The sequence below is a fragment of the Cotesia typhae genome, unplaced genomic scaffold, assembly GCF_013202065.1.
Source record: "Cotesia typhae breed Kobodo isofemale line unplaced genomic scaffold, CoteBio_Ctyphae contig_26, whole genome shotgun sequence".
Lineage (NCBI taxonomy): Eukaryota > Metazoa > Arthropoda > Insecta > Hymenoptera > Braconidae > Cotesia > Cotesia typhae.
This window is the reverse complement of record NW_027423732.1, coordinates 4,324,493-4,338,073: the sequence shown is the minus strand read 5'-3', so window position 1 is coordinate 4,338,073 and position 13,581 is coordinate 4,324,493.

Sequence of the window (13,581 nt, the reverse complement as noted above, 5' to 3'; positions counted from 1 at the left end):
CCATAAAACCGCTTTCTCTACCCCTCAAGGTCATTGAGAATATACTCGTATGCCCTTTGGTTTAAAAAATGCCCCAGCTACGTTTCAGAGACTCGTGGATAGCGCTTTAACCGGACTCCAAGGAATCTCAATGTTCGTGTACCTTGATGATATTATCGTCTTCGCCAAAAACCTTGCTGAATATGAACAAAGAATAAATGACCTTATGGATAGGTTACGGAAAGCGAACCTACAACTTCATCCCGAAAAATGCGAATTTTTGCGTTCGGAAGTAAATTACTGAGGACATGTTATCAGCCGAGAGGGTTTGAAACCCAATCCTGAAAAACTGGAAGCTGTGGAAAAGTTTCCAGTCCCGAAGAACCCCCGTAACATAAGGGAATTTCTAGGGCTAACTGGCTTTTATCGCCGTTTTATTAAAACCTTTTTAAAAATAGCGAAACCTCTGACGAGATTACTGGAAAAGGACCGAGAATTTGTTTGGACTGAGGATACTCAGGCTGCTTTCGAAGAACTAAAAATAGCTTTATCTACTGCACCAATCCTACAATACCCTGATTTTTCAAAACCATTAATCATAACCACCGATTCTTCAGGAGTGGCAATAGGGGCAGTGCTGTCACAGGGAGAAATAGGTAAAGACAAACCTATCGCATACTACTCTCGAGTGTTGAGGGACGCGGAAACATGCCACGACACGTATGAGAAGGAAGCATTTGCTATGCTTCAAGCAGTCAAAAATTTTCGACCCTATGTGTACGGTCGGAGGTTCGACTTAATAACAGAACCGTAATAACCGAACATAAACCGTTGGTCTGGTTCAAGACTTCAAAAGAAGGAAATACCAGGATATTAATGTGGCGTTTGAAACTCGCTGAATATGATTATGACGTAACATACAAGCCAGGAAAAATGAATTTAAACACAGATGCGCTATCTTGTAACCTTGTCGAACCGGTCAATGTATCGACACACGCGCAAAGTCGACATTTACTAGGGGTTATTGAGAAAATCGGAAGTTCGGAGGTAAATAAAAGAAAGAGCCTAGGAAACCATGAGGGTCTGCCGAAGAGAGGACGAGGGAGGCCGCGAAAGACAGTGGAACTCCTGGATTCGTCCAACCTGAATCCGGAAATCTCTCAGCCAGTGGAGCAGGACAGGTCTTCCAGGAAAATAAAGAGAACTCGGAAATGCGATTTCTCTTTAGCAGACAGGGCGTCTGCCAGTGAATCGGACAGTCCGGTGGTAAAAACGGACATTAAAAAAATTAATAACGAAACAAAAAATAAAAACGATTCATCTCAAAATAGACTATATAAATCGGAATCCTCAGGAAGCGACTCTGACTCTGACGCAGAAAGCGAAACGTCTACCAGTGAGTCGACCAATCCTCAAGATGAACCAGATAACAAGGAAAGAAGAAATGACATAATTATCGTCAAAGATTTGTTCCAGTATGGGAAGGATAATTTAGTCTACTTCCTGGATGAAAATGGACAACCCTGTGATACAGGCTCCAAATTATTAAAAGAAATCGATGAACTCTCTAAAATTGGATTTATGGATACTGACCAGGTCTATTGGTCCAAAAAGAGGGAAAAAAACTTGTAACAGGGTAAAATTACCCTAAATCGATAAGTCACCGGATATCGATAACTACTCTACATAGCACTGGCGCGTCTCGATCTTCGGGCCTAAAGGGAGAATAGGAGGGGGTAGTTTCGGGTTAATATAGGTGAGCCGTGCAGTGGAAAAGGGAGAAGTAGTGTGACCGCCTGACCTAGGGGCCAACCTGAGCAGGTAAAACTGTTACAAACTACTTCGATTTAGTAATTCGTGGAGTAGAAGGGGAATCGTCGTTAAGAATTAGATTAAATATAGCAAAAACGCTAGTTCAGCTCAAGGGAATATTACGGGATAAAAGTATTTCGTCCTTTTCGATCGTGTATTCTGATTTTATAGAAAATGTTCCATGGTCAGAGGTACTTTCTTTGATCTGTGAAATATATGGAATAGATAAAATTAAACCCATAATTTGCTTAGGCACGGTTGAATACGTCTCTCAGGAGAACCGAGATCGGATATTGTATGAAGCCCATAAGTCTCCTGTGGGAGGACATAAAGGCGTGTCAAAAACATATCATCATATTAGAACAAATTATTATTGGGAGAATTTAAAACAGGATGTACAATTCCGGATAAAACAATGTATAGATTGCCGACTAAAAAAATTAGTTCGCGTAAAAACAAATCAACCAATGCTAATCACCGATACACCCAAATTAGTATTCGAAAAAATTGCAATGGACATCGTGGGTCCCTTACTGGTTACAAGACGAGGTCATGAATATATACACACGATTCAAGATCAATTATCCAAATATTATATAGCTGCCCTTTTAGCATCTATGTCTGCTATTGCCGTCGCGGATAACTTCATTAAACGTCTGATTTGTACTTTTGGTGCACCCAAAGTATTATTGACTGATCAAGGTAGAAATTTTATTAGCGTTTTCATGCAAAGAATATGTAAACGATTTAAAATAAAAAAAATTCAAACCACAGCTTACCGGCCCCAGTCAAGCGGTTACCTAGAACGTTCGCATCACGTTTTAGGAGAATATTTAAAACAGTACGTTAATAGGGATAGCGAATGGGATGAGTGGTGAGAACTAGCGACATTTTCTTAGAATACCTGTATTCACGAAGGAACGAAATTCACCCCTATTGAGTTGGTATATGGGAAAATAGCACGCGTAGCCACCGAGAAACCTTTGCACGATCTAGACTAATTACCAACATACAATGACTATATAGTCAATCCAGTTGAAAGATTAACCAAAATTCGTAAATTGGCCCAGTCAAATCTAGTAGAGTCAAAACAAAAATCTAAAGAAATATATAATAAGAAAATTAAAGTGATAACTTTTAAAGAGGATGATAATGTGTTCCTTTTGAAAGGATCCAAGTCCCATAAGTTTGGGGACCATTACGATGGTCCTTTTGAAATCTTGCAAACGTTCCTGGATAGAAATGTAATGATTAAAATCAAAAACCGGACAAAGGTTGTCCACCCTACTCGATGAAAATGATCTAAAATAAAACCCCAACCTGTTACTAAGAAAATCACTAATAATAAAAGTGAAATCGTGGATTCAGACCCCGATTACCAACCCTAATTATTTTTCTGTTACAGATGGAATCTCTAATTGTAGTATTGTGTGTTTCATTCGTCACTTCAACTACCGCAATGATCGGATACGATTGCGGTAGCGGGTTCTTAAACATGACAACAATATCCCTACTGGATATCGACGAATGTGATTACCAAGGAGATCGCGTGGGACAAAGATTAGTGGACATCGCGTTATTACAGTTGAATGATTTTGACCATATTAACGTCTTACAATGTAAAATTGAAATTTCCAGAGCGATGTATTATTGTAGAATGCATTCCCACGCATCTCTAGTAGATAATGCCCATATGGAATACATCTACACGATCTCGCGCGAAGCCTGCCGAGTAGCACATAACTACGGCACTCTTCGCATCAGTAACACCGTCTTTGACGGGTTACAGATAAATTCAACGGCTTTGAGAAGCATTACGCTTGCAGGAAGTATCACAAATGATGGTACTTGTGCAGGCACACAATATTCCGACCCTTATCGCACCTGGAATTCAGTTATCGTAATGGGCACTGTTAAAATTACTTTAAAATCTTTTTTTTCTAGAGTAAAGGTAGAATTTAATAAAATTTATTTACCACCTGGATTTAATTTTAAGCTAAACGAAGGTAGTTGTGTTGATTCCGATGGAATTTACACCTTTTGAAACTCAATATCTCAAAAATTCTGTAGAGAAAACACTTATTCTGTACGTTTCAAAGGACCAGTGACTAAATTAGTCTTTAAGTCGGGAACAGTGTTTTCTGCCAGCGTCAGAGATACAAGTTTCTCGCTTACCACTGTTGGAACTGAGGACTCATGTGGTCTTTCTATATTGAAAACCGAACATCCGCGTTTGTTTATTGTCCAGGGCAAAGATCTTGCTTCCTTAGGAACTATTAAAATAGTTGAAACCAATCCAGAAGATTTGGATCTTTTCATGTACGCTAATACCAAGTTCGTGTATGTAGAAAGGTACTTGAGAAATCATATTCAATCTCTTTACGTAAACATAATAGTATACCAATGTAAAATAGAGAGAGATATGCTTAAAGACTCATTGGCCGTCGCATCAACCCAGCCCGACGAATTTGCATATAGGTTCATGGAAGGCCCCCGATATATGGCTGTCTTCGCCAGTGAAGTTGTACACATCATCCAATGCGTTCCGGTTGCAGTAAAAAATACGACATGCGACCACCTGTTATAACCGAATTCCAGTAACAAGGGGAAATTTCAGCGTGTGTTTGATGCCGAGGACTCACGTCCTGACTAATCAAGCTTCTAAAGTTCCTTTTAATTCACCGTTGCTCCAATATTACAAAATGGGTGCAATATGGTACAAATTCATGCCGACCCCAGTGGAAACCATACCCCTGGTCAGCCTAAAACCTGATACTAAAGGAAGTTGGAGCTACCACAGTCCCTCCAACCTAGCAGCCAGTGGGATCTACACTCGAGACGACTTGGATGCCATGAGAAACCGAATTATGTTCCCGATCGAACAAACGTCGGTAATTGAAACAGTAGCCCAGCAGTTCTCCGATGGGTCAGAACTAAATCCATCTATCATGAATATATTGAATGAAGAAGTCCTAGAACAACTATTTGAAAGTGCGTGGGACAGAACAAGGGGAAAATTCATCAAGCTTGAGACCTACAGTGCTGGCGTCACTGAAATCATAATGTGTTACCGATTAATAAAATCTGTAGCTGATGTTCTCCTGCACAGATAAGCACTACATGCCGTTTATAGCTGGTCCTTTCATTTATTAGGAGCAATTTGGGACTCAGTAGCTCAATTCTTGTTACACCTGGCGAAAGATCAACCGGACTCAAGAGTTCCTGCTCAAAAACCATTAGGAAGTGACAATCTGGATCCGGAAAAAGGATTATCGCCAAGTGCACCAGAAATCTATCCGACATTACGAACCCATGAAACTACTGCCAACCAACCACGACTGTCCATCGATTAAGAAGTCAATGAGTTTTCAGCAAACATCTCGTAGTAGAATAATAAATAGGTTTAGTACTGGTATAACAAGCCAGAGATGGACAAGAGACTTCGCGTTGCTCTCATTCACTTATAATAAATTTTTTTTTTCACTTGTGCTTCCGTCTAACGGCGGTGGTGTTACGTCGTGGTCTCATTTCAACATTTTTATTTTTATGAATAATACAATTTTATTATTCTTAAAATACCTTGTTTTTTCCTCAAAGAAATAAAATTCACAGTAGACATTAGTAACGAGAAACGCATTAAGTGTCTCGTCCAGTCACTCTGAAAAGTTTCTGTCATTAGACAGACGCAAATTCTTCGAAAGATTAAAAACCCTAAATACACAAGTAAATGGGAGTTTTATTGCCCTCTGTATTGACGACATGAAGGACAAGAATTTTAGAAAATTTTAAACGTTTAGATAGAATTATATTTAAGAGAAAAATAAAATTAGAACGTTTAAAATAAAATAATGTTAGGGAACTAAAATTAATAATAAAGTTTAGCAACAAAATATTAAATAACAATAACATATATAGAAAATAATTAAATAATCCTTAAAAAATTTAATAATAAAAAATTTTAATAGAAATAATTAAATAATTACTAGAAAAATTAATAATGAAAAAAAGAGGAACAATAATTGAGTAAATAATTATGTAAGAATAATTATTATTATCTATAAAAAAAAGAGAGAATTAAATAAGTAAATAATTTAGAAATAATTATAAATAAAATAAAAGATTTAGTTAAATAAGAAACTATGTATTTGTGTGCATCTAAATGTGCTTGTACGTACACCAATACATAGAAACAATATTAGCCTATAAGTAAGAGAGAGAGGCACATCATGCATCTGGGCCCAAGAAAGGGAGTACAAGCGAACATCTTGGAAAACCCGGAAGAGAGGGTAGAATCTAAGGGAAATAGACAGTTAATTGAATACTCTTTTCCCCTAAATAGTAATTTGGGAAACGCCCGAAAATTCGGGTCCCAAGAAGACTTCTCCATGAACTCTCTCTCGTCATCTTGACCCCGAAGTGTGCGGATCGCCCAATTAGCTAGTGACCGGGTTACTCTTACGCAGCTAAAAAGTTTATTTAAAATTAAACTTAGTGTTTATTAAGTTTTATTACTAAATTCAAAAGTAGTTAAAAGTAAAATTTTAAAAATAAATTTTTGTAATCGCACTTCAAATTCAAAAATAATATTAATTACCTTAAACAAAAAAAATTAAATTAATCGAAAACCACGTGTTTCGACGTAGCGACTACAAGGTATGTGTAAAACCAATTGTAAGCTTTAAATTCTTGATTGTAATTCAAATAACAGTAATTGGAAATTTGGTAGGAATTTATTTTGTAACATTTTTTATTAACTTTTGATATACTATATAATCAAATCTTGAAGTGAGTTGAATTATTTTGAAAAGTAATACCAATATCCTTTCACAATACTTCTGGGCTTCCGGTCTAGTGGTTGAAAAATACCAGGATTAAAATTAATTAAATAATTTATGTCCAGTGATTTGGACGTAACACTGATAAAATAACATATAAAATTCAAAAAATATTCCCTCCAAATCGTCAGCCATGCAAGTAATCAAATTCAAAAGTATACATCCCCACCTTCGCGCAGAGCACCCAGAAAACTAGCGCTCTCTTTTCAATGATCGATAGAAGCACGAAATCTATGAGAAAAATCGACGAGACCCAAAACGCAGCAGTCGGTATAGAAGATGTCACGAGGCTCCTTTATTACCTACTGAAGGCTCTTACCCCAACAATGGTTAATTATCGACGGATCATAGGGCGCTGTAATCTGAGATGCTCGCGGAGTAAAAATTTGACAAAATAAATTCTGGGGTCTAGAGTGGTGGTGTTCCGAGGGTGGGGATAGTTCGACACCGGGTGAGAGTGTAGCGGTCGCAACGAAAGAAAAACATTGTGGAGCCGAAGCCTGAGCCACCAGCAGGAGATTCTGGAATATCCGGTAATTATTTATTTTCCTCTGAGTTTCCTGTGGAACCTTCAGAGCGATTATTTTAATATTTATAATAGATATTTATCGCTAGGCATTTAGCCAGCCTAAATATCCGTGGATAGTTGTTCTAATTATCCTGAAATTCCAGAGTTTATTGTACCGCTGATCAAATCCCGAGCCACGACACAATTGAGCAGATCCGAATACCTGATAGAGCTGTGGAGTTGGCAGATAAAATTTGCCTAGACAGAAGGCTACGAGAATGACAACGAAAGCTAAATTAAAAGAAAAGAAATCGCCGAAAATTTCTCAGGTATAGAAAAATTTAACCTCGGTAAAATATTGCGTTGCCCCCGAAATTTCTAGGCACGGGCCAGGTTCCGTATTCCAATCACCCCACTTGATTAATTAATTAATTGTCCGAATTCAATTAAACATCTAAACTATAAGTCGAAGTTAAGATCAGTTAACATGAAATTTGAATAAAATAGAAAATTTAGCAAGTCGAAAAATTTCATTAATTAAAAATAAAAGAAGTTAAATCTAGAATTAATATAACTGTTAAAATTGTCCGATAAATTTAAGATAAAATTTATAATATCAGAAATTGTAATACCAATAAATTTGAGTTAAATTGCGTTATTCGTTAGAGAAAAATTCTGTCGATTTAATTTAATATAAATTAGAAATTGAAATAAAACTACGAAGAATTAAAAATAAGGATTCGTTCAAGATAGATTAAAATTAATTAATAAAATCAACAATCAAAATAAATTAAAATTTAAAATGAAAATTAATAACTAAAATTACCCTTGGGAAATTATCAAAAAAATTTAAAATAAAAATTATAATGACTGCTTAAAAACCAATCATTCAAATTTTTTACATTTTCCAAAACACATAAATCAGATAAACAATCATGATAATTACAAAAATGATTATTACATATTTTCATGCTTTTCAAAGACGGACATTTGAAATTATCAAGATCGATTACAATTTTATTTGTACAATCAATTAAGTTTTGTATCCATAACTTTTTTTCGGCATCTTTAACATAAATAATTTTTTTATTATCAGTCAAATAATTGAAAACTTCTTTGAGCTTGTAATATGAAGTTTTTCCAGCGTTCCACCCAATTCCATGATAATTTCGAATCAGCCAGGTATTCAGACGTTGATAGTTGACGGGTAGTACTTTTCAGTGATGTAGTGGTTGAAATAATGTGTATGATAACTCTTCAAGATCGTCAATATCATGTTGAATTGTTATTGAGACCAACTCCTTGACAAAGAAGTGATTATCAGACCCTTTGAATCCTTGAACAGGATGATCTCCATTCTTACTGTTCTCGACAACGAGAAGTAACTGTATGATGACTCTCAAAGTAATTGGTCAATTATTTCTTCTTGGTTAATTAATAATTTGATTGTTTATCCAAACCACGCAGTAGATTTTTTTTTAACTGTGTAGTAGATGGCGTCATCCAACAGGTCTGAGTCTCTTTCTACTACGTAGTTGATGATGTCATCTCAATTTTCATGGGTTAAAACTTTCCCTGCCATTTAACTTATGATTTTTAGATTATGTTTATGCTTTCCCGCCATTTAAATTATGATTTGTAGGTTATGTTTCTATTCATCTTATATATTTTGATACTTATTATAGTGAGGTTTATAATTAAAAATACAAAATTATAAAAAAGTTTTCCTTTATTTACTATTTTTAATTACATTGAGGTCATTGATTAGTATAAGATCAATAATTTTATTTAATTCTTGTATTCGTCGGCGGAATCATTCTCTGTCTTTGGCTGCTTGCTCCCATGGACCATACCTTGCTTGTTTGGATGCAAAGTCCCACACATACTAGTAATGTATGGTGGGTTTGGAATCAAACTGTACCATTAAGTAAGTTTTCTTACAGTGCTGCTGATCGGATTGTATTCCACTATTCGATCGTGAATTATTAGACAGTAAGCAGCAGTTTGATTTGAAACCTGTGCTGACGATTCAAACTCCAGAAGTATATCCACAGGTCCAGACTTGATTGACTCGTTCTGCTTGGAACAGTCAATTATATACAAAGGTGCTTTATTCAGAAAATTTTTCTTAGCCAATAGCGGTTCAGCTTCTTTTCTATAGTAAGCTCTTTGAAAATTTGTGTACATGTCATACATCAAGACATACTGATTACTAGGGTGTGCCAAAATGTAACTTCCTTGATGGACCTTTTAAAATTGGAATTTTCAGTACCGCTTTTGAAATCAGCTGCGTTTAGGCCTTTCCTAAGATATTTTGGGGTAAGACGATAGATTTTATTTTCATAGAATTTTTCAGCAGGAGGTTTAATTGGGCACTTCCGGCGAAAATTTGAATTTTCAGCGGAAGTGCCCTAACTTATCTCCAGTTAAAAAATTCTATGAAAATAAAATTTATCGTCTTACCCCAAAATATCTTAGGAAAGGCCTAAACACAGCTGATTTCACAAGCGGAACTGAAAATTCCAATTTTATAAGGTCCATCAAGGAAGTTACATTTTGGCACACCCTACTGATTACGCACAATGTTGAGGTTCAAATTTCTATATGGATAACTCTGAGAGTTTAAAAACAGCTTAATGTCTCTTATGCTGCAGTGATCAAACTCGCTTGCGTTTTGATTCGATTAATTCTTTCTTGCTGTTTGGAATCCAAGGATGACAAAACGAGGTTTCTCGAGCTGATTGGTTATTTTATTTACCCAAATGTGGTTGTTGGTAGCTAGTAGCAGTGGATACTCATACATTACGTACGGCACATTAATTAATTTATTTAGGTATTAAATATTTTTTTTTTTCATTTGAAAAAATTATGGTGTGTTCTGAACACTATAAATAATTCATTCCCGTTGGAAATTTTACTTAAAGTTGATTTTTCAACAAGTTAAACAATTGTTAACTAACGAAATTTTCTCAAACTACCGTCTTAATTGTAAGTGAAAAAAAATGTTTAAATAATGGTCGTAAAAAATTTTCGCTTCGTAGAGCCTTTCTTACATACATACTTAACAAGATCGTGCCATAAAAGTTAAAAAAATATTTATATTTTGTTTATAACAATTTTTTTACTTAAACAAAAATTTAAAAATCCAAGTAATGTTGTTAAAAAAAAATTTTTTTTTCTAAATCCACATATTATCATTTCTTTATTAATACAAGATATTAATTGATTTGCAAAAAAAAATTTCCCGCTATTTGTTGATAAATTTTTTAAAAACAAATTGATTAAATCAATATTTTTAAAAAGTTTTTTTCACGACTTTATTACATTATAAATATTATGATTTTTAAAAAAAAAAATTTTTCCTTAATTACAATTTTTAATTGTTTATAATCGTTTTTTTTATATTTCTATTGTTTAAATAATTAGTTAAGAAATTATTTTTTTTCTAAAAATCATAATTGACAGTCCTCTATAAGGTAACAAAAGAAAAAAATTTTTTTATCAACAATTCTATTGTTTATTAACTTATCAATTTGTTATAAACAAATTTTCAACTTTTTTTTATTTTTTTCTAAAACTTCTAAAATTAACAAAAACGACCATATATAACAAAGTTTAAAAAAAATTTTTTTTAATTTTTTATTGTACTTTTAAAAAACACGTGTTACAAAAGTTGCAGCGGCTGCTTCGTTTGTCTACTAAAAAACTGAAATAACTATTAAACTATTGTAATAATTTATATTACTATTATTAAATTATATTAAATTATACTAACACATATTAAATTATATGTTATAATTTTTAAAATTTTGATCATCATTAATATTACTTTTATTGATATTTTTGTAATTCATGCAAATAAATTTTGCTTGTGATAAATGAATAGATAGTAATCGACATTAATTTTTTATGAAATGAAAAAAAATTAAGAGAAAAATGCCAATAATTAATTAAAAAATGACATTATTTATAAATAAATAACTACAACGTTTATATATTTTATTACTTGACACAATAGTCTCGGAGGTCTGTAACCGTATCTGCATTATTTAAAAAGTTAGGAGTCACGAAAGTTCGAAAAACATCGAAAAATATATAAGTTTTTATAAACAAATGCGCGTACAATAAATTAGTAATAACTAAAATTTTTTTGAATAATTCATTTAAAAGATCGTTTAACTATTTATAAAATCGACTAGAATGTTTATTTTCGTATCTCTAATAGTTTAAAAGTTATTTCAGTTTTTTAGTAGACAAACGAAGCAGCCGCTGCAACTTTTGTAACACGTGTTTTTTAAAAGTACAATAAAAAATTAAAAGAAATTTTTTTTTATACTTTGTTATATATGGTTGTTTTTTTTAATTTTAGAAGTTTTAGAAAAAAAAGTTGAAAATTTGTTTATAACAAATTGATAAGTTAACAAACAATAGAATTGTTGATAAAAAAATATTTTTCTTTTGTTACTTTATAGAGGAGTGTCAATTATGATTTTTAGAAAAAAAATAATTTCTTAACTAATTATTTAAACAATAGAAATATAAAAAAAACGATTATAAACAATTAAAAATTGTTATTAAGGAAAAAAATTTTTTTTTAAATAATATTTATAATGTAATAAAGTCGTGAAAAAAAATTTTTTAAAAATATTGATTTTATCAATTTGTTCATTAAAAATTTATCAACAAATGGCGGGAAAAATTTTTTTTGCAAATCAATTAATATCTTGTATTAATAAAAAAACGATAATATGATGATTTAGAAAAAAAAAATTTTTTTAACAACATTACTTGGATTTTTAAGTTTTTGTTTAAGTAAAAAAAATGTTATAAACAAAGTATAAATATTTTTTTAACTATTATGGCATGATCTTGTTAAGTATGTATGTAAGAAAGGCTCTACGAAGCGAAAATTTTTTACGACCATTATTTAAACTTTTTTTTTCACTTACAATTAAGACGGTAGTTCGAGAAAATTTCGTTAGTTAACAATTGTTTAACTTGTTGAAAAATCAACTTTAAGTAAAATTTCCAACGGGAATGAATTATTTATAGTGTTCAGAATATACCATAATTTTTTCAAATAAAAAAAAATATATTCAATACCTTAAATAAATTAATTAATGTGCCGTACTCGCTTGTGACGCCGCGCTCGCAACCTAAAAATGTCGCGCGCGGACCTATTTTCAGCGTTAAATTAAAATTATAAATAGTGGAGAGTTCCGGGAGTTAGGAGTTTTTTATTGGAAATTTCTTCCTCTTTCAGAAACATTTTTTAAAATTTTTTAAATATTAATAGTTTATGAAATATTGGCAAAAAACGAAATGCCATTTTTTTCATCATTAATTGTTTATAACTTTTGCAATTTTTTATGTGCTAATACACGCTTTCAGCACATTTTTCTAGACGTCATTCCGGATGCAATGAGATATCGCACGTAATTTTAAGAGCAGTATCTCTATTTTGTACCATTTTCAACTTGTCGACTAGACTAGCAATAGAATCATCAAAAATAACTGATTTTTTTATATCCAAGATTTCCGCCATGGTATTACACAAGCTAGACAACGAAAACTTAGTTCTATCTTGTGAATTTTCCACGTAATTTTAGTCCTAGACTTTTTAGGAACTTTTTGTTCTGACGTGTTAACACTTTCAGAGCTCGATGATGACATGATTTTGGGGCATGCTGCAATTCTTTCATACCCACTACTAGTCTTTGTCTCATATACGATATCCATTACAGACTCTTTATATGCAGTCTTATCGCTATAGTCTCGCCACGAAAATTTGCTATTCTCCCGTCCTGATCAACAATGCGCAGTCTCACGTTGTGTATTGCTCATACGGCGACTGGCAGATAAATGATGTCTGTTGGCACCTTCACTATTTTATATCCTGCTAGAACTCTCGAGAAAAATTCATGGATTGTGTGATTCTTCTCACCATTGATGTATGATTCAGTAGTTATATTGCACTCGACTCTCAGAGCGTTGATTTTTAATATTTGTACAGGTTAATCAGATTTATGTACTATGTTAGGTTCAACGACACGGTTGGTAAATCCAAGTAATGATCCAATTAGTCCAGGAGGAATCGGCGCATGAGTACTGAGAACTATTCCGCCTCAATTTTTTTACGCGATCCTCTTCAAATTGCCCTACTGATGATATAAATGCATGTTGCCATGGGGCAACCCGGTGCCATATTGTTTAAACCGAAATTGTTTAAACAATTGCAAGGAATTGTTATTTTTCAACCGGACAAATTTTTTTTTATATTTTTTATCGAAATACAAATAAAAAAGGTCTTATTACTTTTCACGAGAAAGTTAATATTTTCAAAGATATAAATTTTTTAAGGTTTGAAAAATCTCAAATTTGGGTACTTTCGACCCATGAAAAACATATTTAAAAAAAAAAATACTATATAAGTAATATTTTTTTTTC